The sequence below is a fragment of the Ambystoma mexicanum genome, chromosome 4p (genome assembly GCF_040938575.1).
Source record: "Ambystoma mexicanum isolate Mex_15411 chromosome 4p, UKY_AmexF1_1, whole genome shotgun sequence".
NCBI lineage: Eukaryota > Metazoa > Chordata > Amphibia > Caudata > Ambystomatidae > Ambystoma > Ambystoma mexicanum.
In genome coordinates this window covers 39224977-39232476 of record NC_090927.1, presented here as the reverse complement: position 1 = coordinate 39232476, position 7500 = coordinate 39224977, and the positions used below count along the sequence as shown (strand labels likewise).

The 7500-nt window shown below is 45.3% G+C and overlaps 8 non-coding genes across 8 annotated transcripts; all 8 read left to right on the top strand.

Annotated features, from left to right (window-relative positions):
* Positions 1-1936: 1936 nt before the first annotated feature.
* Positions 1937-2009, top strand: TRNAM-CAU (transfer RNA methionine (anticodon CAU)). Its single transcript has one exon. It is a non-coding gene; the product is annotated as a tRNA-Met (tRNA).
* Positions 2010-2274: 265 nt separating this feature from the next.
* Positions 2275-2347, top strand: TRNAM-CAU (transfer RNA methionine (anticodon CAU)). The gene has a single exon. It is a non-coding gene; the product is annotated as a tRNA-Met (tRNA).
* Positions 2348-2611: 264 nt separating this feature from the next.
* TRNAM-CAU (transfer RNA methionine (anticodon CAU)) lies at positions 2612-2684 on the top strand. The gene has a single exon. It is a non-coding gene; the product is annotated as a tRNA-Met (tRNA).
* Positions 2685-2948: 264 nt separating this feature from the next.
* On the top strand, positions 2949-3021 carry TRNAM-CAU (transfer RNA methionine (anticodon CAU)). Its single transcript has one exon. It is a non-coding gene; the product is annotated as a tRNA-Met (tRNA).
* Positions 3022-5242: 2221 nt separating this feature from the next.
* Positions 5243-5315, top strand: TRNAM-CAU (transfer RNA methionine (anticodon CAU)). The gene has a single exon. It is a non-coding gene; the product is annotated as a tRNA-Met (tRNA).
* Positions 5316-5580: 265 nt separating this feature from the next.
* Positions 5581-5653, top strand: TRNAM-CAU (transfer RNA methionine (anticodon CAU)). Its single transcript has one exon. It is a non-coding gene; the product is annotated as a tRNA-Met (tRNA).
* A 264-nt stretch (positions 5654-5917) lies between these two features.
* On the top strand, positions 5918-5990 carry TRNAM-CAU (transfer RNA methionine (anticodon CAU)). The gene has a single exon. It is a non-coding gene; the product is annotated as a tRNA-Met (tRNA).
* A 264-nt stretch (positions 5991-6254) lies between these two features.
* TRNAM-CAU (transfer RNA methionine (anticodon CAU)) lies at positions 6255-6327 on the top strand. The gene has a single exon. It is a non-coding gene; the product is annotated as a tRNA-Met (tRNA).
* Positions 6328-7500: the final 1173 nt, after the last annotated feature.

Here is a 7500-nt window from a genome sequence, read left to right as displayed (position 1 = left end):
GCGCGTCAGTCTCATAATTTGAAGGTCCTGAGTTCTTTCCTCAGAGAAGGCAGGCCTCTTATGTTTCAGGTAATAACTTTTCAAAAACGTTGACAGAATGAGTACAATGTTTGGTATTTTGCAAATGTAAGCAGTCCCTGTGCAAACTTTCTGGCCCTGTGTTCCCACGCCTTCTCCTTGTGCCTTCCAGAGCCCATCAGGTGCACTATGAACTAATGGCAAAACATGGTTGTGCATATAAGGTTGATGCCGCACGAACCCTGCTATGGTTTTTCATATTAATAAGCCTCCGTGCAGTGTCCATCGCCGCCCTAGTGGCGTTATGGCTCTGTAGTTGGTCCGGATAAGCCCAGGGTACCCAGGCCGTAATCTGTAAAGGAAAGAAAAAGGTAAGTGGGGCCAACCAGTGGGGAAAAGAGGGGTCAGTTCAAACAAACAGGTTCTTTCGAATAGAGGTGGGGCAGTTTAAAATGATAAGGTTGCTGGTTGGGATAGCATGGGCGCATACTGATAGAGCCAACGTAGGTCTTTGAGCAAAGATTCAGGAAATAAGGATGGTACATTTTATGGTGTTAGATGCAGTGGGGCAGGTTTACATGAGGGCAGTTTCAGAGAATGAGCAAGTATTTCAAAATGTATTTTCTGGCTGTGTGAGGGACTTGAGAGGTCTTCAAGCAGACCCTTGGAGTATGTTTAAAGTCTCTCACAAAATAAACTCTACAAAAGACAGGTGGGGCACCCAAGCCTAGCGGCCAAATAGTGAGGCGACTGCATGAAAGGCAAATGCGAAAAGAGGCAAAGAGGGGTAGCACAAGGGGATGCAGCCAATTTCGACACTTCTGTTTCTGGTGATTGTCTTGCCCCTGTGCCCACGAAAGGCTCTGGGGAACGCAGGCACAGTTGCGGCTCAGGCATGGACAGTCTGCAAGGCCCTCCTTCGGCATAATAAAAGTGCCCTTGTGAGCCTGGCTGTGTTTAAATCACACAGCAGGGAATGCAGCTTTCAACTTTCCCTCACTGGCCACGAACGGCCACGAACGGCCAGGTTCTATAGACCAAAAAGCTAGGAGGAACCCTGGCCACTTTTAAATGAGGGTGGGTTTTGAACTACAGTTCCTTCAGGAGCAAAGCCTGGATTGGCCTTCCTGGATGTTCCTGTGGCCCGCTGGATGCTTTAATGGGCTGGATAAAGCGTTCTGGAGGATGGAATCCTCTTGGGTTCAGTCTGGGAACTTCTGGGAGTTCATCTGCATAACCCAGCCCCGTCCACCCTTCTTGACCTGGCCGGCAGTTACCTTGCTCTGTTACTAGAGGGCGCGTTTGGACTCTCTTCATGAACCGTGTGCCTCACAGGTGTGATAATGATGTAGTTTGGGGTTTGTTTTTGTGGCATGCTACCTGTCACCAGCCGCAAGCAGATCAGCATGAGATCTGATGTCAAATAACAGCATAACAAACTGTGACATAATACAAACCTGACATAAGCGATGTAAGCAGCGAGTATAACGAAACCGGCTGAACGCACACAAGAAAACTAAATGATGGAAGTGGAAACACATAATTAATCATGCATATATATATAGGAAAGGAGCAAAACTCTCTGCAAATGGGAAAAAAAGCGACCTGCTTACAAAAGGGACTTTGGGGGAGGAGAATTAAAAACTGGTAAGAAAAAAGGGCTGAAAAGAGTTAGGTATATATCCAGCGAGGGAGGGGTTGGAAGTTTGTGGCATCTTACCTGTTTTGGAGCATATCAAAATAACTAGCTCAAAATTCAAGCATCGAAGGATGGGACTCTTGATTGATGAATGGAAGACATCTGAAGTACAAAACACTATACATTCAAGTGAAGCTTTTCAGATGGATCGTATTCTCTCTGGAGTTTTGAGTGTGGAGTTGTGTCACATAATCTTCATCAACAAATCATAAAATCGCAGCCTTCTTAGCGCAGTAGGCAGCGCGTCAGTCTCATAATCTGAAGGTCCTGAGTTCGAGCCTCAGAGAGGGCACAAGTGTTTTTTGTTTCAACAAATACAATTGGACATATTTTTTCTAAACATGAAGAGGAGCATGATGTTCAGTAGACCGCAACGCGGTCCTTGTGAATCACAGGATTGGATTCTTTACTGACGCAGAAAAGAAATATGATTGCCAAATACCAAAGAACCAATTGGGGCTAGCTGCGTTTTATTTGAATATTTCTATCTGGACTTTGTGAGTAGCGTGGTCTCAAATCATGCTCTCCACCAGGTTATCCAAAGAGCCTCCAACGGAGCCTTCTTAGCGCAGTAGGCAGCGCGTCAGTCTCATAATCTGAAGGTCCTGAGTTCGAGCCTCAGAGAGGGCACAAGTGTTTTTTGTTTCAGCAAATTCAATTGGACATATCCTTTCTAAACATGAAGAGGAGAATGATGTTCAGTAGACCGCAACGCGGTCCTTGTGAATCACAGGATTGGATTCTTTACTGACGCAGAAAAGAAATATGATCGCAAAATACCATAGAACCAATGGGGCTAGCTGCATTTTATTTTAATATTTCTATCTGGACTGTGTGAGTAGCGTTGTCTCAGATCTGGTTCTCCACCAAGTTCTCCAAAAATACTCCAGCAGAGCCTTCTTAGCGCAGTAGGCAGCGCGTCAGTCTCATAATCTGAAGGTCCTGAGTTCGAGCCTCAGAGAGGGCACAAGTGTTTTTTGTTTCAGCAAATTCAATTGGACATATCCTTTCTAAACATGAAGAGTAGCATGATGTTCAGTAGACCGCAACGCGGTCCTTGTGAATCAGAGGATTGGATTCTTTACTGACGCAGAAAAGAAATATGATCGCAAAATACCATAGAACCAATGGGGCTAGCTGCATTTTATTTTAATATTTCTATCTGGACTGTGTGAGTAGCGTTGTCTCAGATCTGGTCCTCCACCAAGTTCTCCAAAAATACTCCAGCAGAGCCTTCTTAGCGCAGTAGGCAGCGCGTCAGTCTCATATTCTGAAGGTCCTGAGTTCGAGCCTCAGAGAGGGCACAAGTGTTTTTTGTTTCAGCAAATTCAATTGGACATATCCTTTCTAAACATGAAGAGTAGCATGATGTTCAGTAGACCGCAACGCGGTCCTTGTGAATCAGAGGATTGGATTCTTTACTGACGCAGAAAAGAAATATGATCGCAAAATACCATAGAACCAATGGGGCTAGCTGCATTTTATTTGAATATTTCTATCTGCACTTTGTGAGTAGCGTGGTCTTGGATCTGTTTCTCCACCAGGTTCTCCAAACATACTCCAGCCGAACCTGCTTAGTGCAGTAGGCAGCGCGTCAGTCTCATAATTTGAAGGTCCTGAGTTCTTTCCTCAGAGAAGGCAGGCCTCTTATGTTTCAGGTAATAACTTTTCAAAAACGTTGACAGAATGAGTACAATGTTTGGTATTTTGCAAATGTAAGCAGTCCCTGTGCAAACTTTCTGGCCCTGTGTTCCCACGCCTTCTCCTTGTGCCTTCCAGAGCCCATCAGGTGCACTATGAACTAATGGCAAAACATGGTTGTGCATATAAGGTTGATGCCGCACGAACCCTGCTATGGTTTTTCATATTAATAAGCCTCCGTGCAGTGTCCATCGCCGCCCTAGTGGCGTTATGGCTCTGTAGTTGGTCCGGATAAGCCCAGGGTACCCAGGCCGTAATCTGTAAAGGAAAGAAAAAGGTAAGTGGGGCCAACCAGTGGGGAAAAGAGGGGTCAGTTCAAACAAACAGGTTCTTTCGAATAGAGGTGGGGCAGTTTAAAATGATAAGGTTGCTGGTTGGGATAGCATGGGCGCATACTGATAGAGCCAACGTAGGTCTTTGAGCAAAGATTCAGGAAATAAGGATGGTACATTTTATGGTGTTAGATGCAGTGGGGCAGGTTTACATGAGGGCAGTTTCAGAGAATGAGCAAGTATTTCAAAATGTATTTTCTGGCTGTGTGAGGGACTTGAGAGGTCTTCAAGCAGACCCTTGGAGTATGTTTAAAGTCTCTCACAAAATAAACTCTAGAAAAGACAGGTGGGGCACCCAAGCCTAGCGGCCAAATAGTGAGGCGACTGCATGAAAGGCAAATGCGAAAAGAGGCAAAGAGGGGTAGCACAAGGGGATGCAGCCAATTTCGACACTTCTGTTTCTGGTGATTGTCTTGCCCCTGTGCCCACGAAAGGCTCTGGGGAACGCAGGCACAGTTGCGGCTCAGGCATGGACAGTCTGCAAGGCCCTCCTTCGGCATAATAAAAGTGCCCTTGTGAGCCTGGCTGTGTTTAAATCACACAGCAGGGAATGCAGCTTTCAACTTTCCCTCACTGGCCACGAACGGCCACGAACGGCCAGGTTCTATAGACCAAAAAGCTAGGAGGAACCCTGGCCACTTTTAAATGAGGGTGGGTTTTGAACTACAGTTCCTTCAGGAGCAAAGCCTGGATTGGCCTTCCTGGATGTTCCTGTGGCCCGCTGGATGCTTTAATGGGCTGGATAAAGCGTTCTGGAGGATGGAATCCTCTTGGGTTCAGTCTGGGAACTTCTGGGAGTTCATCTGCATAACCCAGCCCCGTCCACCCTTCTTGACCTGGCCGGCAGTTACCTTGCTCTGTTACTAGAGGGCGCGTTTGGACTCTCTTCATGAACCGTGTGCCTCACAGGTGTGATAATGATGTAGTTTGGGGTTTGTTTTTGTGGCATGCTACCTGTCACCAGCCGCAAGCAGATCAGCATGAGATCTGATGTCAAATAACAGCATAACAAACTGTGACATAATACAAACCTGACATAAGCGATGTAAGCAGCGAGTATAACGAAACCGGCTGAACGCACACAAGAAAACTAAATGATGGAAGTGGAAACACATAATTAATCATGCATATATATATAGGAAAGGAGCAAAACTCTCTGCAAATGGGAAAAAAAGCGACCTGCTTACAAAAGGGACTTTGGGGGAGGAGAATTAAAAACTGGTAAGAAAAAAGGGCTGAAAAGAGTTAGGTATATATCCAGCGAGGGAGGGGTTGGAAGTTTGTGGCATCTTACCTGTTTTGGAGCATATCAAAATAACTAGCTCAAAATTCAAGCATCGAAGGATGGGACTCTTGATTGATGAATGGAAGACATCTGAAGTACAAAACACTATACATTCAAGTGAAGCTTTTCAGATGGATCGTATTCTCTCTGGAGTTTTGAGTGTGGAGTTGTGTCACATAATCTTCATCAACAAATCATAAAATCGCAGCCTTCTTAGCGCAGTAGGCAGCGCGTCAGTCTCATAATCTGAAGGTCCTGAGTTCGAGCCTCAGAGAGGGCACAAGTGTTTTTTGTTTCAACAAATACAATTGGACATATTTTTTCTAAACATGAAGAGGAGCATGATGTTCAGTAGACCGCAACGCGGTCCTTGTGAATCACAGGATTGGATTCTTTACTGACGCAGAAAAGAAATATGATTGCCAAATACCAAAGAACCAATTGGGGCTAGCTGCGTTTTATTTGAATATTTCTATCTGGACTTTGTGAGTAGCGTGGTCTCAAATCATGCTCTCCACCAGGTTATCCAAAGAGCCTCCAACGGAGCCTTCTTAGCGCAGTAGGCAGCGCGTCAGTCTCATAATCTGAAGGTCCTGAGTTCGAGCCTCAGAGAGGGCACAAGTGTTTTTTGTTTCAGCAAATTCAATTGGACATATCCTTTCTAAACATGAAGAGGAGAATGATGTTCAGTAGACCGCAACGCGGTCCTTGTGAATCACAGGATTGGATTCTTTACTGACGCAGAAAAGAAATATGATCGCAAAATACCATAGAACCAATGGGGCTAGCTGCATTTTATTTTAATATTTCTATCTGGACTGTGTGAGTAGCGTTGTCTCAGATCTGGTTCTCCACCAAGTTCTCCAAAAATACTCCAGCAGAGCCTTCTTAGCGCAGTAGGCAGCGCGTCAGTCTCATAATCTGAAGGTCCTGAGTTCGAGCCTCAGAGAGGGCACAAGTGTTTTTTGTTTCAGCAAATTCAATTGGACATATCCTTTCTAAACATGAAGAGTAGCATGATGTTCAGTAGACCGCAACGCGGTCCTTGTGAATCAGAGGATTGGATTCTTTACTGACGCAGAAAAGAAATATGATCGCAAAATACCATAGAACCAATGGGGCTAGCTGCATTTTATTTTAATATTTCTATCTGGACTGTGTGAGTAGCGTTGTCTCAGATCTGGTCCTCCACCAAGTTCTCCAAAAATACTCCAGCAGAGCCTTCTTAGCGCAGTAGGCAGCGCGTCAGTCTCATATTCTGAAGGTCCTGAGTTCGAGCCTCAGAGAGGGCACAAGTGTTTTTTGTTTCAGCAAATTCAATTGGACATATCCTTTCTAAACATGAAGAGTAGCATGATGTTCAGTAGACCGCAACGCGGTCCTTGTGAATCAGAGGATTGGATTCTTTACTGACGCAGAAAAGAAATATGATCGCAAAATACCATAGAACCAATGGGGCTAGCTGCATTTTATTTGAATATTTCTATCTGCACTTTGTGAGTAGCGTGGTCTTGGATCTGTTTCTCCACCAGGTTCTCCAAACATACTCCAGCCGAACCTGCTTAGTGCAGTAGGCAGCGCGTCAGTCTCATAATTTGAAGGTCCTGAGTTCTTTCCTCAGAGAAGGCAGGCCTCTTATGTTTCAGGTAATAACTTTTCAAAAACGTTGACAGAATGAGTACAATGTTTGGTATTTTGCAAATGTAAGCAGTCCCTGTGCAAACTTTCTGGCCCTGTGTTCCCACGCCTTCTCCTTGTGCCTTCCAGAGCCCATCAGGTGCACTATGAACTAATGGCAAAACATGGTTGTGCATATAAGGTTGATGCCGCACGAACCCTGCTATGGTTTTTCATATTAATAAGCCTCCGTGCAGTGTCCATCGCCGCCCTAGTGGCGTTATGGCTCTGTAGTTGGTCCGGATAAGCCCAGGGTACCCAGGCCGTAATCTGTAAAGGAAAGAAAAAGGTAAGTGGGGCCAACCAGTGGGGAAAAGAGGGGTCAGTTCAAACAAACAGGTTCTTTCGAATAGAGGTGGGGCAGTTTAAAATGATAAGGTTGCTGGTTGGGATAGCATGGGCGCATACTGATAGAGCCAACGTAGGTCTTTGAGCAAAGATTCAGGAAATAAGGATGGTACATTTTATGGTGTTAGATGCAGTGGGGCAGGTTTACATGAGGGCAGTTTCAGAGAATGAGCAAGTATTTCAAAATGTATTTTCTGGCTGTGTGAGGGACTTGAGAGGTCTTCAAGCAGACCCTTGGAGTATGTTTAAAGTCTCTCACAAAATAAACTCTAGAAAAGACAGGTGGGGCACCCAAGCCTAGCGGCCAAATAGTGAGGCGACTGCATGAAAGGCAAATGCGAAAAGAGGCAAAGAGGGGTAGCACAAGGGGATGCAGCCAATTTCGACACTTCTGTTTCTGGTGATTGTCTTGCCCCTGTGCCCACGAAAGGCTCTGGGGA